At 44.7% G+C, this 27,509-nt stretch overlaps 1 protein-coding gene across 6 annotated transcripts in view; it reads left to right on the top strand.

Annotated features, from left to right (window-relative positions):
• Positions 1 to 2,424: 2,424 nt before the first annotated feature.
• The window catches only part of LOC125763398 (ets DNA-binding protein pokkuri), a 41,523-nt gene continuing 16,438 nt past the window's right edge, over positions 2,425 to 27,509 (top strand). The window contains exons 1-3 of one of the 6 annotated variants that reach the window (XM_049426559.1): positions 2,425 to 2,519; positions 3,722 to 4,450; positions 24,190 to 24,304. The gene's annotated coding sequence lies outside the window, so the exon portion shown is untranslated. Of the gene's footprint in view, positions 4,451 to 20,560; positions 20,865 to 24,189; positions 24,305 to 27,509 lie in introns of those variants that run through there. The other 5 variants (XM_049426554.1, XM_049426556.1, XM_049426555.1 and 2 more) reach the window with 5 other exon arrangements.

Consider the following 27,509-nt stretch of genomic DNA (forward strand, 5'->3'; position numbering starts at 1 on the left):
TCAGCTGGCGTGCTGGTGTGCTGGTGAAGAAATGCAAATTTGGGCCAGCTGACCTTTTTTTTCTCTTCTCCAAACAAACGCAATTGCTGCCAATTTCATTTTCGTTTCCCGTTCCCCCTTTTTCGTGTAATGATGTCATCCGACCGGGGGAAACCATTCTCTAAAGATGAAGAATCAACCACAATGGGCTCTATCTTTCGGGCAATGTGCTTCCTTTCAATTTCTACGCCACTGTCAACAGTCGCCGAGGGAGACAATTCCGCATCACTTCGGTGCAAGTTGGGCAAGAGTGTGAGAAATTTTCCCAAACGCTCCAGCACCGCGGATGGGATTTTTCTTTCAGTTTTCACGGGAAAAGTGGTGAAATATGCGGCATTACGACGGTATGGCGTAGGTGGATGTAACCAGAAACTGGAGCATCTCGCTGCAACGATGCAAAACATAAACAGTTCGATAAGCAGTTGCAGTGTCTGCAATGAGCGTGATGTAATTGATGATTTATCCTCGAAGAAGAGTTCTGGCCATCTATTGAAGCGATCTTCCCTGTAGAGAATAGAGATCTCGCCACAATCGATATGTCCTGTACGGGAGTGTTAAAAAATCCAAGCGAAATGGAAATAATCGGGAAAACTATTTTTCACTTCGATACTGTAATCGCGCACGAAATATTATCGTAAATCTGTGGACTTAATTAACAGAATATTACTCTTCTATCATACGAATTGCAACATGAGCTACTGTATTAATAATTCAAAACAAACACAAATTTCAAATCTTATATTTTTATCATCTACCAAAAATGTAGAATTTACATGTAACTAGAAAAAAAATAAAAAAACAAGAGCGTTTGACCCCTGCAGGACTAACAAGGACAAAATTTCCCCCCCCCCCCCCCCCCCACCCCCCGTCTAAACACTGCTAGACCGGAAAGACTGTTAATCATTCATCCTGTCATTCATTCAAAGCTCATAAAACCGCAACCCCAGATTGACGGGTGGAAGAAATGGTAGAAGTTGTGTGTCATGCTGCGTTCGCGATAACTCATATCATCGATAAAACGACATAGTTCTGTGTGCCAATATGAATTAATAAAATTACATCAGTCCAATAAATCGCCGAACTCCAAAGTAACGACGTGCCAGTCCGGGGGCAAATAGCAGGGCTCTTGCACCTTTCTTACCGGTCAACGAAACGAGCAAACGGACGGGGGTAGAAAGGGGGTAGGGGAGGAGGGGGAGGGGGGAGCGAAAAAATCCGCAAGAATAACGTTCTCGCGAACCCGGACATAATAGTGCGCAACCGGACGAACCGAGCGCGGACCCAACTAGGAACCGATCAATTCCCATCTTCTATCTCCGCACACGGTTCATATATGTGTGCGATTTATTTTTAAACACCCCGTTTAAACACACGGAAACGAACGGCCATTACACTCACTCCGTTAGCGCACGCCTGCCTCCTTCCGTTGTCGGGCCGCGGATCTCTTCTGGCCCCCTGCCACCTCCCCCCCGCACCTTTCGTCCATTACTCTTATTGTTGCTGCTGCTATTATTCCCGTTGTTGTCATCTTCGGCTAAGCGCGCGACGCGGAAGCAAGAAAATTTCCGGGAAGAAAACGTTGCGCGCGAGACATTCTAGGCGACGGTGAGATTGATGTGCGTGCTGATCACCAACCCCCACGAACACACTCATACGCCGCACTAAACGGCTCGGTGTGTGTTTCCTTTTCTCACTCCTACGTTACAGTACTGCACAGTCCATCTCGCACTGCGGTTTATGCTCAGAAAATATGTTCGCAACATTAAATTAAGCGCAATTATTTAGCATTTATAGCATATGCTTCTATGCATCGAGAAGGAAAGGCTTTTTATATGAATAATGTCAAGGTTGTGATCGTTCCATGGTGTTCCTTTAAGAACGCTTATTACCAACATAATTTATCAATGACGGTTTAGTAACAACCCTTTTGTTGACATAGAGTGTGATGTATTTCCAATTTCCAATGATATACTTATGTACATTCGAGTGTGGACTTTATTATATTAAATGTTTGTATACATTTGATCGAAACAATTTATCGGTGGTTTAATAAACAATAAAATCGCTTTCCTTTTAACATTATACTCACTAGTGTAAGATCGTCCTCACCTCACTGTACCGAGCATGTTTACATTCTCTCTCCGGCACATAAATCTCTCCCACGAAGAGAGCGAAACGGTTTCGCCCGTTCGCCGTTCAGCGAGTGGGCGAATGAAACAGACCGATACACAAACGTCTTACCGCGCGAAAGAGAGCGAAAAGCGTACGCATGTTTTTCACTTGTTCGAACGTGCACATAATTCTCTCGCGCGTTGCTCGCAAGCTGAAGCGGAACCCGCCGACGGTACTTTGGGCCGACTGTTTTGTTCGCGTCGTGTTCAATTTTTACGCGGCGAACGAGGCGAACGGAGCGTTTATTCTTCGGCTGCTGCTGCGAGAAAACACGCGCCACCGAAAAACACTTTTCGAAGTTTCGTCGTGTAATAAACATATTTTCCGTGAAGATTTACTACCGTGAACAATCCAGTGAACTTTGACTGCTTTATAACAAGTGTGTGCAACGCTAACGCCTGCAAATACGTGCCAGTAAAATGTAATGTGTATGGAAGCGAGTAAAGAATTGAAACGAAGCAATACTAAAGTGAGTGTGTGCAAACTGTCTCTAAACCCCAGGGAGAAGACGCATTTGCTAGTTTTGAAGAATATGATTCCCAATTTTCGTTGCAAAGTGTTGAAGGTTTGCGAAGGAAAAAGGAGTACAAATCTTGCACATAAATAATACTCCAACAAACCGGTTTTAAAAAGCGGTGCGATCTTGCATCCGTAGTGGTGTGGCGTGTGGTGATTGTTGCTTTGTGGTGTGCTGCTGCTGCTGCTGTGTCCAACAAAACCCGGAAAACGGCCGCTGTGTGTAGTGTGCGGTTTGATTGGTGTGACGCACACGGAAGGAAATGTTTGCCGGTGTCAAGTGTCAGCTTGCCGCCGCGTCTCCGTCCGCCATATCTCCGTGCGCTTGAAGTAGCGCACGCTAAAGATCATCATCAGCCACTAGCGAGAAGATCGCGAACCCCCAAAGCAGGCTGTTATGAAAAAGTAGAAAGAAACATTCATCATCTGTTGTTGTTTTTTTTTTGCTGTTCGATGTGCGAAGAATATGTATCAGCGTTGCTGGTAAACACTAGAACGTGTCGAGGATCTACTTGCCGAAATTCGTAGAGTTAAAACGGAAGAAGGATATCTTGCCGTTCCGTGTGTGTATGTGTCGTGTTACTGCTTACTGGAAGAAATATTAAACAAAAATATAAAACAGTGTCAAGAAGTGTGCGAACGAAAGGATATTCGTTGATAAAAGTATTTATCACAAAGCAAAGAAACCATTATTTTCGTCCTAGTAAGCAAGTGGTGACCTACGCTTTTTCTAGCCCCCAAAAAAAAACGGAAGCCATGCAAAAATGATCGACACACCAGCCCAGCAAGCGGACACGCAGCGCAAACAGCAACTGTCAAATGTCCGGAAGTAGCTACAGGCGACCGCGGATGCTTCTTCACCTGCCACACCGTCGGCTATACGGCTGTTGACACACATACGCAGCACACACACACACAAGCAAAACAAACACACACACGCGTTACATTACATAAACACAGCATTTTATACATTACCGTTCCATTTCTTTTGCAGTGCCCAACATAGCCCCAGCGTCGTATCTCAGTGGTGTGTGTGTAGGTTATACGTGCGCGCTTGTGTGTCGTATAGGCCTTTTGTTGCCGTGTTTCCGTTCCGTTTCCGTTTAGCCCGTTCCGATTACAACACTACGAGCGAATTTCCTTCCGGCGGAATTTTTCCTGCAAAATAGTGTGAAAACAAGCAACAACAACAAAAAAAGATACAAGTGCTCTGGTTATTGCGTGTATGTGCGAGAGTGTGTGCAATAGTGTTATCAAGCCCGATAGCAAGAAAGAAAAAGGCAAAACCGAAAAAAGTGTTTATTTTCGGTACCGGTGTGTGGGTGTGTGTCTCTTTTTCCACTAGTGGTTTTTCGTTGTGTTTTGATTGATACAAAGGCCGAAAAGAAAAACACACACGCACTGGGCGCCACAGGATCGATATGTGTGGGAAGGTTTTCCGATTAGTTTTCCCGCGCTTCTTTCGGTCGTGTTGTGTATACGTGTGTTTATGAATTGTGAGTCTGTCTGTACTGGAAAGAATCTGCAACATTCTGCCGGCGCGCAGTCGTCATCACCAATAGCAACCACACAAACCGGCAAGAAAAGCGAACCGAAAAGGACTTTCCGGAAGCGAACGAGCGATAGAGAGCAAGAGCTATAGGACAGGAGTATCATATAAAACGGGAGAGTCCGGATTCAACCCAAAAGCAACAAGTTGCTGCATCGGAAAGAAAAGCGTGTGGTAAGTTTATGTAAATGTTTCTAACTTTGTTTCCCCTTAGCCGGCAGGCACTTGCCGGCGTTAAGTAATCACAATTATCACCAAGCAAATGATGGGTTTAAGAAGATACACGACGAAGATACACGAAGAGGGCGAAAAAAGTATTAACAACCGTGCTTTTACATGTTTTCCTCATTGAAGTGTCCCAAATTATGCGGGAAAACTCTTTTCACACCCTTCCCGATACGCCCATGCAGCACAAAAGAACGGAACGGGGAGAATGAGAATATTCTCGCGTTAATTGGCACGCGGGCGAGAAAAAAATTTGTGTTCGGTTTTTTTTTTCTTTAACAGAAAAATACACTCATGATCACACGCGCTTGCCGTTGGTCTTCGACGGAGCATAATTTGTTGTGCGCCACCACCACCATCGTAACAGAGACAAACTCTTTTTTTTTCTCCCACCCCCCACCCCCTCTCTTCCTTTGGAGGAAGGGTGACCACCGAGGGGATGAGTGAGACGTAACCCCGTGCTACGAGAAGCGAAGCACCAGCGTAAATTTGAATAATAAATTATGATTGATGAGATTGCCTTCAACGACGGTGTGTCGTCTCCCATGCCGGAACCGCATGGTTTTCTGGTGGCTCTTACCAAAAACGCTTCACGAATTAGAAATGAGCGATCGAGAAGCTGCTGTGAACGGTGAAATTGTCCACGAAAGGGCCCCCCTTTTTTCTAATGAAAAAACAGCTACTCAAAGAAACGCCATCGCTGCCAAATCTTGCTGACGGTTGTGTCAGCAAAACAGCCATAACCGACGGACTTTGGCACGGACGTTTGCCGGACATTAGAACGATCGGAAAGTAAACAAAATTTCACTCGTTTACTCTTTACAATTCTTGGGTATTAAGGGTTGTACAGCATCAGTGTCTATTTGGGTTGGTCTAAGAAGAGTATCACCGTCCAGAAGGAAAAGGAACGGTAAAGGAGAAAAGGTCTGTCTGATGACTGATGACAGAACAATAGTAACTGTGGAGAGTTGGGGATGATAGAAACGCGAATGTGTAGGGGGCCATTCAGACATTTAACAACATCCGGGTTGAGAAGAATGATTCTTTTCCTTCTCGGCGGGGTTCTTGTGAGGAATCAAATTAATGTTGCTCTACTCTTATTAACGTTCGTTTTTAATGCTTTATTAAATATAAAGACTTTTTTGTTATTTCAAAAGGTGTTTTGTATAAATTTCAACAAACCACAACCTCAGCGGAATCAACGTTCACTCATCCCTTTTTTCCTCAAGAATTCCCCAAGAGTCTCCCAAGAGCCTCCTCCATTTCTTTTCCAATGCGCTGATCAAGCTAGCTGCATGTGCGTTGCACATTTGTTGCACACTTTGCACACATATGCAATTGCAAATGCAATCCACACACACACACACGCGGTAGCTGTGCGCTCATTGATTTTGTTGGCCCTTTTTCGCGAAAGAAGCGAAACCTCCAGGACGGAAGAATAAACATCTCCGCTGACTTCGTTTTTTGTTGCTGCTGTTACCATTTCTCGGAAGGAATCCACCACTTTTCTTTGCCATTCTCTCACCCCCACCCCCCCGGGTTCCTGCTTCCGATTTGCATATGTGACCATTTCTTCCCGTTTTGTTGCTCCCTTCCACAAACCCTCACACCCTCTCAGGCGATCGGTGGGACAGCATATGCAATCGCAGGCACATTTCTTTGGCGGACGGTTTCTCTGTTTCCCGTTCCGTCCAATGACCGTTTGCTGTTCCGTTTCGATGCGTGGCGGAAACCAAGCGGCGCTCGCGCATTTGTATTTGTGTGTGTGTGTGAGCCCTTTGCCCGCTTCACCAGGCCACCCCGAAACCCTTCGCCTCACACCACACATTTTGATGAGGCTAGAAGGAGGAGTTATTTTGCTTTTAATGCAGTTTTTTTTCGTAGTTGCGTTGTCGTCCCCCCAATCTTTCCTTCCTTTGCATACTTCCTTACCAGAGTGGGGGCTTTTGTTCCTTTCGCCAGGAGTGGGTATGTTTTTTTTGTTGTTGCGCGGTTGGTCAAAAGTGACCGTTTGAGGCCGACTTTTTTCTAACTGTGTGTTGCGCCTGCTTGTTCCGGCCGGATTGGGTGGTGTGTGCGGTGCACGCAAAGCAAGAAACCTTCGCTGTTACTTTATTTTTATGTCCGCCCAAGCATTATTTTTGTGCCACTACCAGCAACCGGTAGCAGTAGCAGCTAAGGAAAGGAAAAACAAACGTACACCCCTGCCCCCCCCCCCCTCCCCCAAACCGGCCATGGAACCAATCAACCAACCCAGCCCGTACCATTCAATCGTAATAATGTTGTAGAAATGGTTTGGTGGGATTCACCGTGGAGACTTCATGAACGCGGACAGACAAGAAGGAAACAGCGAATTATACGTCTGATGCGTGCACTATTTTTGTTTGGCTTCGTAGCCATATACTGTCCACTTGTCTGGAGAAGGACAAGAAGAGATGGATGTGAAAGTTGGGTAACGGTAGGCACTTTTGTACTTCCTAGAATGTTGGCAATGATCGATCCGATAGACAGCCAGGTAGTCGGTTTGCTTCCCAGTCGTCTAGCAACGATTATAAATTAGCATAAGAATCGCATCTCAACAAGGAATGTCATTAAAGATCTCGAGAGATCAGCAACAGGGCGGTACGAGAAGCAACAAGTGCACCGAAGAACGTCCTGAAAACCACTTGATGAATGTTTAAGGAACTTCAAAAATCTTCCCTCATCTTCATTGAAGCACCTAGTGTCCTTCCCTTTCTTTTTATAAATACATCTGTAGAGAAAACTAAATGAAGAATCTCAATACTCATGTCCTCGACGCATGTCAGTATGTCGCATAAATTGGTTTGAGACAAATGTGGGATGTCCTTCTGTATAGCCCACTTTTACACACCTGTAAAGTAGGTTTTTGGAGTGTCAGTTTAGGATTCCGTTTGCGCCTGCGCCTGTTATGTTTCGGGTCTCTTGTTTTTCTTTTTGCTACCTTGAAGATTTCCCTCCGTTCTTATTGTTTTATGGGCTACTTAACACTCGAACCACCTTTCTTGCTTATACCTTGCCAGTATAAGCCTGCAAACGGCTGATGTATACCGCACGAGTTAGGTTTTCTTAGGTGCGCGAATATACGCTCAAGCTGAAGTGCTTCTCTTCTCTTCTACCCACTATTAGGATCCTCTTTAATGACTGGTTGAGGTTTGGATCGGTTTCGGAAGAAGGTAAAGGAATAGAAACTAAACCCGAAATCGGAAAAATAAATTAACACCCCAAACCCGATTAACCGTTTTGGGCATGGAGGAGATTGTCTGGAACATCTCAAAGGATATGTTTAAATCTTCAAAAAATGCCTGGAAGTTATACCCGGTGCATAGACGAGCAAGGTGGCAGATTTTTAGCGTGTGAAAGATTTTTCGAATGAAATTTAATCGTTTTACGAGTCTCGTACCTGGTTACGATGAAGGTACAACACTCTAAAGGAAAGAGAACGCACTAATAACGGACACTCTTGGCGTGGGTGTAAAACCTTTATCGATCATCATGTCCAACATGCAAAAAGGAAGACTTTCCCTCAAATGCTCGATTGTCCATCGTGCTCAGGAAGGGAATTCTTACCCAGTATTTCCACTGGGAACGCTACAATGGGTCGGGTTTCGCTTCACGGAGTAACGATATTAATTATTTGTATCCGCCGAAGCCGTGAAACTTGGTGGAATGCTTGCGTTGCTTATCAAACCCTAAAAGGGAGGGCACAGATGGTTGACAGCGCGTGTGTCGCCGAAATCCCCTGAGTTCCGGACAAGTGCAGTGCCTCAAAAGCATCCATCGGTTTTTATGCACCTGATCCGACATTCAGTTCCGCTTCCGCGTTGTGCAAAGGGGACCGAAAATCGGAACAGATTTGCCGGCAATAGAATATGAATTACACGCGGTTGTGTAACACTTTTACACAGTTTTCTCCCCTCCATGGTACGCTCTGTGTCCTTGTTCCCATCTCCAGGGAGAAACAATGGTAGGGGTTAATATTTTCTCACCCCTCGTTTCGATTAGCGTCAGGAACGGGAACACAACCGGAAGGACGACACTTTTGAACGATAGGGGGAAGAATGAAAAAAATATACAAATGCTGTGTTGTGCCAGACAAAACTTGGAAAGGGATTTGGCCTACCCCGTGGCGTATGTGTGAGTTTTTGGAAGGCGTGTGACGCGATTATTTCCCAAACCTTGCCCAATCATAATAATAGTGTTACATCCCGACTAACATTCTACAGACAGAGTGTCCTTGCGGATTATACCCTCGATTTAGGACGCATTTTTTCGCGCCTTCTGTTGTTTGTTAGTAGCAGTAAAAATAGCTTGTTTCTCCCCTGCCTTTGCTATGTAATAAATCGGAACTGCAGAAATCTAACTTTTGCCATGCACTTGCTGTATATTCTGTATTCGAGTTTGGTTTTGGCAAGGGGATGAACGTGTTTTCAAGATCCAGAAAGATTTTCACGGTAGGGACAAACAATCTGGGATGGGAAATTTTTGTTAGCACCCATGGGTGGGTGGATGGGCTGTGCATTATTTATTGATCGCCGAAATCATTCGGAACACATGTGAACAATTGTCCTAAACGGGACGATTGCGAAAAGAGCCACAACGGGGTGACCAAGGAATGACCGCAAAGGCAGGGAATGAGATCTTTTTTGTTAATTGTTGATTACCGCAGAAGTTGGATTACATCGACGCTTTGTTGAGAATAATATATAAATCTCCCTTTTTATTTTTCATGTTTCTTTTTCCTCCTTTAAAAAGGCTGATCCCTTGGTTAGACTTCTAGAGAAAACTTTACTTCTGGGAAAACATAGATCGTCGGTAAATTTGTAAACGAAAGACCAAACTGCAAACCCATTAAAGAGTGTGCATTCGAGTTAAGCAAACTCATGGTCGTTCTGAGAAGCGTTGTTCAATCGTTTCTCCTCCGTTGGAAAACCGTTCGAGGAAAACAAGGTCGCAATGCGTCGAATGGCGAGTGAAGAAGGTCAGGAAACATACCGAATGCACCATCAAAGGTCCATCGAACGGACCATAACCAAACAAGCATGTGTCCTTTACTTCCAAAAAGAAAAAAAAGAGGCATACACAGTGATCTTCCTGATTCATGCTCAAATCATGAACAAAAGGAAGTCAAATTCCTTGAAATATCCCAGGGATCGAGTATCCTCCCGAATGCCGACGACCGTACTCTCCCTGCCATCCCTTGTACATAACACCAACAAAAGGCTCTGGACGTAGCGAAGTGACGTTTCTGAGAGGTACCTGGTGTAGCAGCGCCCAAGTTGCGTTGATGATCCGTCCGAATCGAATTCCTCGCACCAACCACTCGACGGGTGTCCATCCGGTACGAGAGGAGAATCTCCGACAGACACCAGGCAGGCTCTCAAGTGTTAGGTGTGGGATTGGGTTTTTTTTTGGAAAAATACTTCCTTTGTTTGGAGAGATGTGGGAGTCCCTGAGGCGTTAGAAACAATTACCAAGAGAGCAAAAAAATGCTTCTTTTTCACCTGTGAAAGCAAAGTGTGGTATAAAAAATTATGTAATAGCGAAAAATTGAATTCGATACGGATGTCATTTGTGACATCTATTCTGCTTTAGACTCTTAAATAGAATGCTCTCTTGGGAAAAAAATCAAACACGTTTCATAGGTCAAGTTCCGAAAAACGAAGAATTCTTGGTAAAAGTAAAATCTATGTTTCGTTCAGTTTGGAACGTGTTCTTCAAGAATAATCGGTAAACACTGGTGATAACGTGGACTGCGTTCTCGTTTCTCTAGACCGGGTGTACTCGAACACTTAAACTATCTTAACCTTAACCTCAAGCGAGATCACGTCGCAGAGCAGAATAGGAGAAATCTGTCATAAATCAGTGCTTCCATTCTCACATTCTACCAACCACTCGCATTGTGGAAGCTGTGGCTCGACGGTTGCAGGAAAGTGGACTCGCTAGGACGCTAGTTTCATAATCTAGTGTCCGGATCTCGACGGGTCTTCAACGAAAATGTTAATGCCTCTGGTGGACGATGATGATGATGATGTGGTCAGTCAACCACCGAAAGTTGAGCTTTTTTTTAATGGCTGGAACTGGAAATGGAAAAGAATCGTACAGTAAAACCTAATAGGTGGAAAGGTTCATTAGACGAAGAAGACGAATTACGGCCCTGGATCTTGGGTGTTGGAGTTGTCGGATGGGAGTGCGGCGATGAGGAGTGCTGGTGATGTCTAAAAGGGGTGAACTCGTTGAACTTGCCAGTTATGTCGAGTCGACTCAGAGATGGAATGGTGATGACCATTAGAAGATTCTATTCTATGCTCGTTATGGTATCTCTTTGCCGTGTTCTTCGGTGGCACTTCTTTTACTTCCTTCAACTCTGACATTCGTGTCTGGAAGGGAAGTAAGTGTTTGAAAACGCAAAGATCTCTACTCCATACTTGTTCGTATTGGAGCTATTGGAGTTCCTTTTCTTAATCTATCAGCCGAACCTCTATCAGGGGAAACACTTGGCATAGTATGGTTTGTTGGATTGTTTCTTTTAACAGATCTTGATCTTATGTCACTGATCGAGGTCTGTGGACAACGTGTTATTACTACTACCACGCCACATTGTACTGGCACAAGTGTCTCCTGCTGCGCTTGTTGTGCTGTATTTTCTGTACTCTGTTGTAGCTGAAAGATTTGATTCTACAAACATATCTGTTTGCGAGCGGATCAGTTAGTGGAGGTGAGAGTTTTGTGCGTATATGTGTGTGTTTTTTTTAATTTCTCAACGTACTTATGTTGAGAAATGTCACCTCCAAAACTATAGAAGCCCGTACAAAATGTGATTCTTCATTCTTACGAGAGCGAATGAACTCGTTGGCTACGCATCATTGCTTTTGGAGATAAAATGGGCCACAGGGAGAGGGACCTGTGTAAGCAGCAGCAGCATTCACCCCGTTCCTTCACGACCATCCACCCATATAGGGTCTCCTGCTGGGAGTGATTTTTTTTTAGTTTTTCTCATTTCTTCATCCGGGCGCTTAGAAAAAGGTGCGTAGCGAAAGATGCTAAAGGAGAATAGAAGACAAGCACACAAAAAAACTAAGCTGCTAGACACATGAAAACAGAGAAACAGAGAAAAAGAATTAAAGCACAGCCAGCACGGTTCGCGCGCTGGGCTTCTCCTGTGCTTCGCTGTCCCGGGGTCTCCAGAAAGATGCTGCGGCCTAGATGAAGGCCGAAGCAGATTATCACGGATGCGCAGAGAAGTTCAGAAAAGGCAAGCGAGAAAAAGAGCAGGCAAGAGGTGGGTCAAAAGACTTACAGGAAAGATTTTACGAGCGTTTTTTTTTTTCAGTATTTCATTTTCTTCATCTTATGTTGTGTTTTGAAAACGAATAAATCGGTTCTCTTTTGCTCCTTTTTTCCGTTTTTTTCCATTCGCTTTTCGTTCCTCCTTACCTTTTCGCTCTGACGTTATGCTACTCTCTTTTCAACTTCCTTATTACATCTTTTGCTTTACTTCTTGCTGTTGTTATGCTTTGGTTCCTTTATTTCTCCTTTTTGCTTCTTCCCCGTTCCGCTCGGTTCTCCCTGGGGGTCGGCATTTCCTTTCGTGTGATTGTTGTTATTATTGTTTTCCCTACACGCACAGACACACGCGCGCATTAAGAACGATGAGGGCCAATTTTTCGGTTTCCATTTTTCTTGCGCTTTCTTCCTGATTGCATTCTCCATTTCTTTCGCTCCATTTCTTTCATTCTCTCGTTGCTTCAAGCATTTTCTCTTCCTCCGTGTGTCCTTCCTCTGCTTTCGGGTCTCCTTCAGTTCGGATTCTCCGTTTGATATTTCCTTTTTTTCCATCTCAGTGCTTGCGTTGTTTACGTTCGTTCTTTCTACCCTTGTTGTAGTCTTTCGTTCGTATAGATTTTTTTTCGTGGAGATGAGTTCACTATTAGAGAGGGCACCAGGAAATGGTTACCACCACTTTCGGACAACCTTCTACCGTACCACCCACCATTCGCCCCACACTTTTCTTCTTCCTCGTTCATCGCATTCCTTTCCTCGGTGGGTTTGTTCTCCCATCCGTGGGGGATTGTTCGAAAGCAGCACCACCATGATCGTTACGGTCCATTTTGGAGTCTGTCTTTGTCTCTCTCTCTCTCGCTCTCGCCCTGTTTTGGTGCACGTTTTCCTTTTACCTGGGCCCTTCTTTTAGTATCTTTCACTCGGAATTTCTTCCCATTCCTTCGCAACTATTCTCCCGCATTGATCCCGCGGGCTCCTCATGGCACCGATTGATTTTGCCATCGAGAATCGTTTCGCCCGCAGGCCCCCTGTTTGGGGGATCGCGTGTTTCCATTTTTGCCTCTTCACTATGATTGATCTTTTTGCTTCTCTGCTTGCTCTTCTTTGCGGTGCAAGAAGGAAGAAATGGTAAAAGGATCGTAAAAGGTACACCTTCACCATCAGGTCATCTGGAGCTAGGTAGGAATTGGGGATGTCTAAACGGCTCGTATGAAACGTGGAATTTCGTGTGCTAGGCAGTAGCGAGGAAGACGGAACAGATTCTCAACAGGAAGGGAAGGAGTGTGTGCGTGTGTTATTTACTCTTTCAGGAAAGTGGTAAGACGGTGAGACGTAAAACTTCTGTTGCTCTTTACGCAGGGTTTTCCAAAGATGTCCAACACGTCGTAGTATCGAGAATTGAGGTTGCTGCTTCCCGGATAATTTTTTTTTCGCCTCAAAATCACACACCCCAAATCGTCATCATTCCGTGGCAAGGGAAAATCCCGAACCATTCAAGGAGAAAGCGGGTGTATCCTACCGGGTGTGTGGCGCAAGAGAAAGAGAGAGTCTGGGGAGAAAAGGTTCGTTCTGCTTCTCGTGCATCTTCTAAATACGTAAGCTGCGGTCCATCATGTAACTGCCCCAATCGCTCCACCGCCACATCCGGATGAGATGGGAAAAGAGTTAAAATTTGAGATAATTTTAATTGGTTTCAAATCGCTTTTTCCCTAGGATTTTAATGGTGCGCTTTGTTTTGCGTTTACCCATTCTCGTCTGCGATCGGCAGAAAGAAACCAAAACAAAAACCAAGCGTAGAGGACAACGACACGAAGACGAGAAGGTGTGGAGCAATAATCCTGAAGATGAAATTCCAGTGGTTGAATTTTCTTCTTCATCCTAGTCACCACCACCACCACCGCCTAATATATATCGACGTAAAGCGACGATGTATTCTCATTACTTTGGCAAAGTTTAAAACACAATCGGAGAGAAGATTCGAGCCTCGAGGTTGCTTAATATTTTCGGATGATGTTCATTTTTCCTACCCCACCTTCCCGTCCATGCCGCTCTATACCATGACGCCAATGGTTTTAAGCACCTTCTTATTATGCGTTAACATTTCAGCTTCTTTTCTTTCGCATGATTCTAATGAACGATCGTTTTCGAGCGTTTCGAGCGTTTTACAGCATTTCTCTTCTGCGCCTTGTTCTCGCCTTGTTCTCGTGTGCTGTTGGGCGCGTAGTTGTGCTTTCCAGCTTCCGAGGAACCTCGGCGAACGCGCACACAACTTGTACGCTGATGACCTTTTGAACGTGTCTAATCTTTTCTGCGCTATACATTTATTTCCTTCAACCCATTTCCCATTTCCCTTCGGTTGCTTTCGACCCGAAGGGAGGATGTTGTTCCCGTGTCGTTCTTGTTTCACTTCTGCATCACGCGTTGCCTCGACACGCAACTGCCTAATAAAGCGCTGGAAAACCCGGCATAATTGATTTTTTTGTTGTTTTTACTTGATCGCTTTTTCTCTACATGCACTACACACGTGTTGCGCACAAAATGTGTTTTCCTTATTTAAATTCTTCACTCGATCTAGCGATCGATTAAATGCACCAAAACGCGCTCAAAGGTTGTGGAAGACGATGGGCACACTTGTTTCACAAAGGTTCACTGCCCTTATCCTATTCCTTCCAATTGCGATTCGGGATTAAGACCTATTGGAAAATAGTGTTGGTAGTGGAGAGAGTAAAAAAAGCCCCCCAAAAATAGGCACAATCAGCACCATCGATCAGACACACGTATCTAGTCACCGAAAAGCATAATAAAAGCTGTCGTAATACGTTAGCATAAAAAAACGTCTCAATTTGCACCCGTACGGTGCAGCGACCAGTAGGAACCGGTAGGTGTTGGACCACTTGCCTATGGATGTTCATAAATTGTCGGGGAAACATAAAAAACCTCCAAAAACGGGCGAACGCACCAAATGTGAAAACCTTTTGATCGACGCATTCGCGACCACCCCAAAAACCCGATTGCATTGCAACCAAAAGTGCATCGTTCACCGGTTTTCCGCTTCCATTCAGCAGCTTTTAAGCTGTATACGTGTGTTTGTGTGGTGTTTGCTGACCTCCTCCTTCACTACCTCATCCCTCTTCTCCTCCCCTAGAACAGTATGTACTCGCAATTAATAAAATTACAACAATTTCGCTGATTTTGCTTGCAACAAAAACACGCACAAAAAAATCCTACTGATACACAACACTTTGCTGGTACTACAGAGGGGTGGAAGCGCTTTTCTATCATCCATCTCAGTTGTTCTCTCCCGGTGTGATCTAGTTTTGTGGGGGGAGAGTGCAGTGGATCAATGCAACAGGGATGTATGGATGCACGAACAAAATACATACAGCAGCAGATGGGGATGGAGTGGAATCGTTCAATTTCGGTTGGAGCATTGGTAACCCGCTAGCGGACAAACAGCAAACCTTCCGGTGGAGATGGACCAACATCAATTTTCAATCCTTGTCCGACCCGGATTTTTTGCTCGTTACTGTTGCAACACAGGATCCCTACCTGAGGATGCAACGAAAAGAGAGGGTGATGGCGCTAGGCTGCAATTTCGGGGTGTTTTATTACATCCTGCAAAAATCATATTTTTCGCCTCGCGCACTTCTCGCTTTTTTTTGCCAGCATATGTTGAAGGCACCATTATTTTCGGGTATTTGTTTACGCAGCTGCAAATGATGAAAATGTTGCGTGGCGTTGATGGATAAACAACAACACAGCGACCTTCAACTTTTGCACATTCCCACCTATCCCACACACGCACAAAAACAACGGGCTCTGAGTGCGATTGATATTTCTAAACATTTGCATGTTTCACACTTTAGCAGCTCTTAAATTTGATCACTCAAACCGTCTGTGATTTTTGCCTTTGTAGCAATGGATCCCGTTCTCGAAGCCGGACCCAGACCAATCAGCTGTTGTATTAGCTCATTTGGTGCTGTTCTTCTATCTCTCTTCCTATTTTACTGTAAACGCAGCACACGGGACTAAAAATGATCCCGCAGTGAAAGGCGATGATAAGGAAACAGGTCCCAACTAGTGATGGGTACTCCGGGGTAGATTCATGAATCCACTCCGACTCCGACGTATAAAAACCGGAGTATACTCCGAAGTAATTACTCCGGAGTTACTCAGGAATAACTCCGCAGTAATTACTCCGGAATAATTCGGAGTAACTCCGGATTATTCCTGAGTATCTCCGGAGTTCTTACTCCGGAATAACTCCGGAGTATTCTCCCATATTAACCCCGATACTAACTTATTACTCCGGAATAACTCCGAAGTAATCTCCGATATTAACTCCAGATTCAACTCCGGAGTTATTCAGGAGTAACTCCGAAATATACTCCGGAGTACTCCGGATTACTCCGACTGCGGGAAAATTTAAGATTTACCCATCACTAAGTCCCAACAAGGAAAGATCGCCCGCATAAGCGGGAGGCGCCATCTTCCGTAGGACACGAATGGTCAAAGTTCGTGCAATCTTTTACATGATGGGGATTTTTTCTTCTTTACTCCTTAATCGTTTTTGCAAAAAAAATGTTTTTTTTGCTAGCCTTTATCAACTCTTTGCTCCATGTTCTCGGACACAGGGAGCATGCCTGAACCAATTAGGCATTGTGTTTGCGTGTGCCGCGTTATGTGCTCGGGACGTGTTATCAGCACTTCTGGAGCAAGAGCATTCAGATGATTGTGTTGTTTAACTATCGCTTCAACTTTTAGCTCGCCTTCTTACTCTCTATAATTCTGGTTAATCAGTGTCAGGCAAACAAATACACAGAGAGCGAGCTTGAAGTGTAAGAACAAGCTCTCAAGATGAGCCATATTGTTGAAGCAAGGACTTTATATATGTATATCTCTCACACCCTGCCCTAATTCCACTCACCGATCACAGTCGATTAATCTTTAAGCCTAAACCTAGCACCACGACATGAACGCGATAAAAGTGAGTAACTTCTAATCCATTCGTTTGCCTCTGAACGGTTTTAAATCCTTCAGTATAAATGGTTAAACGCGCGTCACTTTCGTACGAACGCGAACCGTCGATGGTGCGGGGGAGTAGCATGCCCGCGCACCAAAGATGTCACGATGCGACCACACAACGCTGCATTTCTTCACTTCACATACCACAACGTACGACAACACTTCGGTGTACCGAACACCGGAAGCATCAAGATTACGTGTCCGCGTGTGTACTGTTTCTTTTAGCCCAGTTTTTCTTTCTACCGTTTTGTTGCGTTATTACGGGTGCGAATCACAACCATACCGCGAGCATACCATCATCCACCCACCTGTCGCTGGTGAAGGGACGCGAGAAAGGGACGCGTTTGTTTCCTTATCTTACTCGCGGAAACTCGCGGAAACGTGGTTTTATTTTTGCTCCTATTGTTACCTTTTGTTGCCAAACGACGCAGCAGTAAAAGAAGGAAGGTAACTTGTGTTGTGTGTGCGCTCTGATAAGAAAAACCAGCGGACTCATGTCACACCGGACGCGGATCTCTAATATGTCTTGCCCTGGTTTATTGTTATTATTCTTGCAATTATTTTATCAGCAATGGCTACTCGCGTTTTGACGCTACTGACACTTTTTTTTCTGCTATTCGTTGTCTTGTGATGGAATTAAAATTTGTTACACCAACAAACAGCAAGCATTTGAAGTATGTTTGATCTGTTTCTACACCATCATAAAGCAGAAATTGTTTCTTATTTTTAGTATTTGTTATGGACCGCTACTGCTAACAGAGAATGCATTATCTAAAGCATTGCGCCTGCATAATCGATCATTTTGTTCATTGCCTCTGTCTGGCAGATAACGAAACAAAAAGGCTATTTTTTGTCGTTGGTTTGATAATGAAGGAAAGGAAGTAATTAATCGCCCCGCTTTTGAAGGAGGATGTGAAATGGCAACAGAATCCGCTTCTAGACGACCTAACTCTCTCAAATAATCTTTACCTTTGGCTAGGTTTGTTTTATGAAAAGCTTTCGATTACTTGAATTAATACGCAATCGTTACTGAAATACAAAAATATACGTAACACATCGTTAAGATTTCGTAATTGCTACTACATTCCCCATTCCATGTCTTAACGAGAAAAGGTTACTGACTTTTCAAGGCTAATGGTATATCCACTCTTTCCAAAGGAAGTTTTTTTTGCTTCTAAACTATTACCTTTCCTTTCCCCGATCTCTTCCAAGCAGCAAAATGCAACTTATCTAAATCTCTCATCTTCAACACCGAAAAAGAAGCCTTTTATAAAGAAGCTTAAACGAGGCACACACAAAAAAAGAGCGGCCGAAGCTCCTGAGCTTTGAAGTTCCTAAAGTAAAAGCCGGTAATACTGTGGCTCCCCCCCGAGCACGATGGAAAGTTGCGTTGATTACAGGGAGAAAAGCGCAAGAAAGCGTCCGTTGGAAGGTTTTCTTGAAGGGAGGTGGTTAGAATGGTTTCAGCCGCCACCGAACGGAACTTCTTGCACGCCGTTCGTTCTGGGAGGAGATGGTTCGAATCCTCCGTCACTTAACTTTTCGTTGCGCCGAAGGAGATGAAGCGAATTTAACGAGGGCCTATAGAAATACGGAGGGCCTCGTAACGAGCCATCGGTTAAGGCCTCGTGTTGGCGTGTAATTAAGAAGCTTCCTATTATGAAGCGGAGGTTCCTTGTTGTATAGTTACTCGTGATGATAGTTCATTGGACCATTCCGAGGAGGTGGTACACGTGTGCCGCACATTGTACTATCGGTTTTTGGATAAGCTAAAAATAGAGAGAATACAACAAAAAAAACATTAGCCGTACAAATCATCACAAACCCTAGTTCTTGCCTCTCCTGCGTACGATCCAGGCCACTTACTTGCAGCGTTTGAATGGTACATGATTTGGCTACAGGGAAGAAAAAGACTTACGAATTCCTTCACGTTTAGCAACAAACCCCCTTTCAGGCACTGTAGAGACTTCGTTTTTTGTGCGGCTTTAAAAATCCATAACCGGGAAGTGCGCCTGGTCACAAATCTTCTTCCTGCCCCGTTGTACAATTGAACACAATTTGTCACGTAAATTGTCCGAACGCGCCACTTCGATTGTTGGGCTAGGTGCTGTGGGGTAGTCTGGCCTGGCTACAGCGACATGTATGCAGACGATGATGGGGTTAAAAAATATGACCATCACATAATAAGAGCGCACACGACCTAGCCTCCACCAACCGTCCAACAACGGCGTGCTAGAGGTAGAAGGGAACCGGTGGATAGTAATCGTAATTGTCACGCATAAAGCCCCCCCGAAGGCGCGAGTCGGGCAAGCGAGAGATAACACGCAACCCGTAACGATAGCGCACACCCGTTACGGATGTGTAACGCACAAGTGTGTTGCGGTGTAGCGGCACACAATGCAACAGGTTGTCTATCTCTCGCTGTACTGTCTGTAGTACACGTGCTTTTGAAGATTCTCTCGCCCTATTGTGAGCAGTTATTTTCACATCTTATTCCGAAGAAGATTTGTTCTCTCTCTCACGCATACTGTTGCGTATCTTGCCCTGCCCTTACCAGCTTCCTTCAATTGCGTGTCTCTCGCTTGATAGATGAGGATATCCGTCGTTCTTTTTATGTTTACAATGTACGACGTTTACGAAATGACACTTCCGAGTTCGGAATTCTTCTGTGAGAAGACGACACGGACGCTCGTGTCTATTAGCGATGTTCGGTGCAGTTCAATACCCTCCCGAAATTCACCTTGCATACACCGTACACACCGTCATCCTCACGACGACTCACGCACATATGTATGTAGTTTCTTGATCGGCGTATTATCTCAGAGGAAACAAGAAGCATAGGCTTGCGATGATGGAAGCGTGCAAACAAATATAACGGATCTACGAGTTCCGTTTCGCGGCCTCAAGGACAACCGGAGTACGACGACGAGACCAGACAGTGACAGACATCGGGAATCAATTGCACGCGTGTTGTGGTAACGCTCGATCACGGAAGAAACGGCAACGCTTGTCGTATTGTCGAGCGAAACGGCAACGCTTTGGAGCGGGGGGAGATGTGTGAATTCCGTTTCCTAGTGGCGTCCATTGCGTATCTTGCACACGCACACACAGTTGCGATGTTCTAGTCCGATCGCGCTCACTGCTATAATCGAGGTGCGTGAGTTTGTGTACGCGACCGGCAGGAGATAAAGCGATTCTATTGATTGCTGTCGTGATTTACGAAAACGCACACCTCGCATCACGCGTGTGCGTATTTGTGTGTTGCGCCTTTGATGTGCACCAAATCAATACCCAATCAATTCGTAACCAGTGTGGGTCCTAAGCAGAACGTGCAAGTAGGCAAGTAGGAACGAGTTGATATTTATAATACAGTTATCGAACTGTATGTGCGTGTTGTGTGCTGTCGTCGACACGAGGAAGGGAAGGCGTTCAGGGAGCCATTTTGATTACTTCCTGCTTGGGGCTTGCTACTAGCGTGTCTTGCTTTGCAAACTGGTTTCGCAACGGCGTGTCTGTCACACCCGGCATTTGAGTTCTTCCCCTTGCGTTCTAAGTCGACGTTCCTCCACCATGAACGCCGATCGGACGTACATCGAAGTGTCTCGATCGATCGTACGAAACCCGTATGGTGTGTGGCGGGTTTGGTATGCGTCATTCGAAACCGGATCGCAGCCACTGCTCTCTGTGGGAGCTGTGTGTCACCGTGTAACCCTTCCTTCCTATCCGTGCGTGCTACTTCCCAGCGGAACCGATTAATATTTGCGCTCGCCTTATCACGTTAACAACTCCTATGCTTCTCAACAGTTTCCACTTGTTGTTTACTCCCGGTGACGGATGACGATCATTTGTTGATCGTTATTTACCTTTTTTTTAACGCAAGCTCTTCATTACGATGTTTTAAAATCAAGACGAAACAGAACCTTCATGCTGTGAAGATACATCCGAAGCTGATCGATTCCTTGTCTGGGACATGGGACACAACCACTATCGTTTATACTCCATACTTGAAAGATCATTCTTTACACACAAACACATGGTAAGGTAAAAAGAGGAGTAACACGCCCCGGCACACAGAATCATTTTTACGCTAGATGGTTAAAGATGTTGTTTTTAGTTAATCCGCGCAATTCAAAACAGGAAAAGACTGTTCGTGCCGGGGTGTGGTGTTGACGTCTCTGTTGCCGCTGCTGCGCCGGCAATTTCCGCATTCGTAATCTGTCGTGCGATTCACTCACACGTTTCACACCATCCCGCACACACTCCAACAGTTGCACAGCAGCAACATTTAATAGGTCTAATCGAATGTATTATACCAGTAAAAAAAGTGGTTTTGTTTTCTTATATGGAAATTTGTGTAAATATTAAGCAAAACACAAACAAATTCATCTTTCAAATTTTGGAAATGAATCCGTATCATCAACGATACTGTATGCGGAACATGGTTTACCATTTTTCCCATTAATCAACGTAAAAAAATAATTAGGTTTGTTTGTACACATATACGTGTGGTTTACGTGTGTCCATGCGCCAGTACCGATACCGTAGTTTTCATGGGTAGTTTTGTTTATATGCCATTTAAGAGCGATTTTAGACGGGGAAGTTAATGAGGGTCCGTCTTTATCCAACCCCACACAAGCGTTTGCCCACCGAAGAATGCAAACTTGTGTGTGTATGTGTAGTCTTTTTTTCTTCTTCAAATTAATTACATGTTTCACCTTGAACGCTACAAACATCCGTCGTCGGTCCGGAGTAGGAAGAAAAAATCCACCAAAAAATCTGTGACTCGGCAAAACATCTGGTTTTCTCGACAAGAAGACAGGAGAGTGAAGAAAAAAAAAGAACTCAGCTGCAGTTAATTTCCGCATCCGCTCGGGTGGATTAAGCAACGGCAAAACGGTTCTGATGGATGTGTGCCAACACAGGGAAGAAATGTCCCAAGAAATTGATGCTGAGGAATTCTTAACCTAGGTGGGGTGGGTGTTGATATTCTACCCTCATTCCTCCTCATCACCCCAAAAAAGGGTATTGTGAAGTGGAGGGAAAATGCTTACACCACTTCCGCGACCCGGTAACGACACGACGGAACCAGCAATGCCGGATATGCATTTGCTGCAATTTATATTCGCACATGTACCACACATACAGCGATGGAGGAGTCGCAACAGCAGCGTGCCTTCCAGCCAGCGGTGGTGTACCCGAGACATGCTAATTTATTTATGCTAATCACTCTCGAACGAAACCCTTCGGCCCACTTGTCCGGCATTAAGAGAAGGGAGTACCGCGCGTTCCCGCGGTTCCTTATGGGTGTACGTTCTTACTGTTGCCCTCACCCCACGATTTGACCGACCCACACGTTTTCCCTTTCCTTTCATACGTCAGCGGAGAAGTCTGAATCAGAGAGAGAGAGAAAAAACGAGAGAACGAGAGAGAGAGCGTGAGTGAAACCCCCTAAGCATGGTGCTAAGCTAGAGTTATAAGTGGTTCACTTCCTGTTCGCAAGTTGCAAATCGAAAAAAAAACCGCAACAAACAGTCGTCTTTCTCACTACACCAACCCTCCCTTGCTCATGCCGTCTACAGCGCAAAACCATCTTCCTTCCCTTTTGCCACCACCCACGTGACCCATAAAATCTCCGTTCCGAGTCGCCTCACTGGGTTTTGCAACCCCAACGACGGTGAACCACGGAAACGCGGAAATGTGTTTCACTAAGCACGCGCTCGTCCGCCTGTAGTGTCGACTTCTACTCGGATCATTTGAATGTCTCCGCGCCACCTTCTTGGGTAGTGGAGGATGTGTGGTGGAGACTTGGGGAGAGAGAGAGAGGTGATGCAAGAAATTAAAATGTCGTGAATCATTTGGATTTCCCCGCCCTGCTCGTGGACTGGGCCACGAATTGGTCATCTTCCGTGTGGTTTGTTGGAATTTTGAACATGGCAAGGTATTCCTACAGCACGTTCTTGACTGTTTGTGTGTGATGATCCGGGGGGAGTCGATTCTCACGCTTCCTCTTGGTTTCTTCTATTCACATACACACACGCAGTCGGTTGGCTATGGGGGTTGGACAGTCTCCTATCTAAAACACCCGGAAGAGACCCCGGTTATACGTGAAACTTCGTTGTCTACGGCTTCCTTTCTAACTCCCGAAATGTAGCATTTCGCTCGCAGGGTGTGCTCTCGGTGACAGGAAGCCACATTTCGAACGGAGTAAACGGAAAACATACAGTGATTTATTTTTAAACCAGCGCAAGCATTGATTTTCCCGCCTGCCCAAGGATTGGAATGGGGGATGGAGCGGAGGGAGTGGGAGTGAGGTTAGGGTGGAAGCTAGATTTCGAGGCGTACCAGAGTTCACTTTGGACGTCCTCACTAGACGGTGCTGGGTGACCCAAGTCAACCGAGTCCGTGTCCACGAGTCGACGACAGTGCGCGCGAATCATATTTCCGTGTCTGTTGTGCTCTTGTACTCAACGACATTTCCATGCAGTCCTTTCCCGCCTTACCGTGGCGAGTGGTTTCAGTTTTTTCTTACTGTTGTTTTTGTACGTTTTAATTCTATAAACCCCTTTTCTTACCAGCCTGGGGATGGGTGGTACGTCGTCGCGAAATTTGCCTCACAAACGTGGCTGTGAATAGCATTTGCACGACGGAATGAAGAGATGCTGCATTCGCGGTGTAATGCCCGATGCATGGATGCATCTCCTTGCATTCGGGCAGGAAGGAAATATTAAATTAAAAGTAATAATTAAGCGAAGCAAAGGCATTTGATGGGCTGTGGACAAGGGTGTGTATACCTGCAGCGCCAACCTTGTGTATGTGTGTGTGTGCGTTATGTAGCCTTTCAGTAATTAATGTACCCAACATCATCCACTCCACTTGACGTACATATCCCACCAATGCAGGAAGGCAAGTGCAACAGTGGTACCATTTTTAATTCTTTTTTTTGGGAACTATCATCCCTACGAGAGATGGAACGTCCTATTTAAGAGTACTGTACCTTTTTTTTGCCGTCTACTAAGCGAAGGGTTAATGGGAATCACATAGGTTGAAATATGCTCGCACAACTCGTTAGGAGGATGCACTTGAGCTGATCGGATGATGGTGATGAACGAATTTGTCCCGGAAACTCACACTTATTATGGTTTTCCTGCTCACTTGCATTACTTGTTAAAAATGAGGCTCCTGCTGGATTACTTTTTGCTGGTTTGTTCAGATTATTTAATTGCGAACTCTAGTGTGAATGCTTTGCGTTTTAACAAGCCCTTATAAACCAAACCTCCTACACCTAGCGGCATGTTTGTTTCGCCAACCGCCTTTTGAAATGCAATTTTTTAATCCACATAATTATCTCTTTTTATTTACAGCGACATCATCAGCGTCAGCATTTTTGACAGAGTGAGAAGAAGGCAAAAACAAAATTTTTGAGAGACACAAATTTGTTATTCGGATGTCGTTTCGGAGTGTAACATTACTGAAAACGTAAGTTGAGAATATTTCATTAAATTATGTACATGGTTAGTCGCCTATTTTTAGGATCTCGTAATTTCTCGATCCTACAAATATGAATTGATGTAACTATTGAAGCTTGTGAGACAAACTTAGATTGCATCTCGTTGTGGATCAATCCAAAGGTAGCGGAGGATGCAAGATATCAAAATCTGCATTATGCTTTATGCATTTTTTTGCTATTTCTTGTTTTGTTTTTGAATAGCGCAAACGCTATGCTTGGACGTTTGCTCGTATGGAAGTGTGTGGTCGTTGTGCATTTAGTGGTTTGTCTTCTTCCGTGATCGCGAATACACAAAAACCGTTTTACTTGCGTGTTTGTACCCAAACAACACAACTGCTGGAACAACAAAAAAATCCCTCTCACCCCTACCCTACTCCCCAGCATAATCACTTCGTTCATCCCTTTCTAGAGGCGCGATACAGGTGAATGCAGAACGCGTTGACGTAAATAATACGCAAAGCAAACCCCAACAGAAACAACATCCACAACCACAACGAACCGAACTCCGTCGTCACGTCATAACGTCTTGGTGGGTACCGTTTCTTTTCGCGGTCTGTTGTTGCTGTAATGTTGTTTCTTCGGTTCGTTTCGATTTCGGTTTACTTCCAACTTCGTGTTACCAACTGCTCAAATCTGATGCACACAAACTTGGCACAAACTGTTGTGTTGTTGTGTGGGGTGGGATTTTAACTTCCGGAAACGATTGGTAGGGAAACAGTTTTTGCATGAACAGTTGCGTGGCAGTGTATCGCGACATCCGGAACCGGAAGTGTGTGTGTGTGTTTGGGTTGTGCGCCCGCCATGTCCACGTTTACCGGACGACCTTCGAACCTAGACGATCGGTCACGTCCATTCGATCTCCGGTGGTCCTATTTTTTTCTTCGTTTGTTCTGTTCCGCTTTGTGTAGCTATTTCGTTCACTTCCTTTCCCTTTTTCTGGTATCGCCACTCACACTTGCATATTGGCACGCTGCCGCTCGATTTGAACCGGGGATAGATACACACAGGTCGCGAATTTATATCGCCGCGATCTCTTTTCCAATAAAACGAATGTGCGGCAGCAATGGCAACGACTGCCGCCGCCGTCGACGACGACAAGAACTTATCTCTTCCGGGGCAATAAATCTTCTTTCACCATTTCCGTACCGGGTAACGGATGTGGGGGGGTGATTGGGGATGATGAGAAGGAAGGGTTTGGGACGCCACCACATGGAGTTTCGTCTGGTTTGTGTGTATGTGGATTGGTGTTTATGTTTCAGCATTTATTTTTACCTTCACTGCACCAAAACTCCCCCCTACACACACACATATGTATCTACTCATACATCCCTTCGACACCAACCTGCCTTTCCCCGGAGAACCGTTCCCCAATTCCGGAAATGTGCGAATATTTCCCTGCTTTACCGTTTGGGGATCGCTTTTCCATTTCCGGCACAATGTCCAGCGGAAGGACCACTCCATGGTCAGCATGGATCCTTTATTTTTCACCCCCCTTCTCTCCTACCTCTTACCACCGGATTGCGAAACTGTTTGTTCATAAATTTGTATTGATTTTCTCTCGCTCACTTCCGGAAATTGTGGGCAATGGTCCCAATTTCCATTATCATTACCTTCATCGAGTGAGCGATTATGTTTCGCCTGCCCCCCCAATAGTCTTCTCCGCTGTTGCCAAATTTATTGCAACCATTTTCATTACCGGCCCGGTCAGGATACGGAAGGAAGGAGATGTCCTCACGCTGGGGGTGTATTTATGGATGATGTTTACATGCTCATTGTATGGCATTTTGGTTCCGGTTACCGGCGCAGAGAGAAAAAAAAATGAACCAGTATGGTTGTGTGGGTAAAATACACAGTAGACATAAAACAAACCTCAATAAAACTCCTTTGCAGTAGAATATTGGGAAAACATGCAACATATATGACCTTGCATACTAATAGGAATATTTCTCTAATAGAAACAACGAGATTATTGTTGTTTTCACTCGTCAAATGATTGGAATTTCGATTAAAAACATTTTAAAAAAAGTGCTCTGTACGCATTTTCCGCATTCCATGAATTCTGTTGAACTATAAACTACTAACATGCATGCAGATGCAACTTTTCCACACACCACAAATATGTGTGCAGTGCATTTATTTTCAACTGCATGATGCATACGCGTGTGTGAGGAAGTCATCCTCAAAATACCATCTCCCTCCTCCACTGTCAGAACTGCAATAATATGCTTCTCTGTGTGTGTAGTATGGAGGTTCGTTTTTTTAATATTTTTAATTTTCGGAGGGAGTAAAAAAGGATATATACTGCATCCGGATCGGCAAAATGTATGTTTCGATGTTGCCCCTAACAGATTTTCAGCGCTATCCCTCCGTTATCCTCGGTACGGTTTCCATTTCCTGCGCTTTTGGTTCTGTTTCCTGTCCGTCCTGTATCGTCCGCCGTAACCACCCTCCACCCTCTCAATACTCATTTCCGGGTTTTGTTCCTCTTTTTCCATTTCATTTAATTTTCCCGTACACTAACCATGCTGATTTTTATTTGTGTGTGTGTGTGTGCGCACATCGGTGCGTACACGTGTGTGTTGTTAATAAAGCGAAAAAAAAGGAAAAACTGGACCCGAATGAAAATCGGACAGGAAAATGTTTATAGATTTAGTAAGAGTAGTAATATCCGGTTTCCTTCTTCGCTTTTCGTGGTGTTGGTTGTTTGCTGGACTACACCCTACCAGTCTAGTAGTGACGTTGGAGTGTCGACATGGAGGACCGGTCAGTTCGCAGTATGTGTGTGTGTGTGTGTGGCATACGAAAAGGAACAAAATTGAGGAAATTGATTTTTGATCTCGTCCACCCGTCCACCCAAAACGATGATTATGTATGGACGCCAGCAAAACAAGATGATGATGTGTGCGTTTTTGTTATCATCCTGTTAGTTTTTTTTAACTTCCAACTCTTCATTTCAAATTTGGGGCTCTTTCATTATAACATATCGTTCGCCCATGTACCAAAGAAATGCTCCTCAAAGTTGGGATAATCCTTGGCGAATTTGATGCTTCATCAAATTTCAGGGAATCGTGAACCATTAAAAAAGGATAAACCAAATACTTTCTTCACAACAGCCTTATCGTGCGAATGCCCTGGTGCGGGAAGTCTCAAATTATCTCCCGAACGAAAGAATCA

Source organism: Anopheles funestus, chromosome 2RL (assembly GCF_943734845.2).
Source record: "Anopheles funestus chromosome 2RL, idAnoFuneDA-416_04, whole genome shotgun sequence".
NCBI lineage: Eukaryota > Metazoa > Arthropoda > Insecta > Diptera > Culicidae > Anopheles > Anopheles funestus.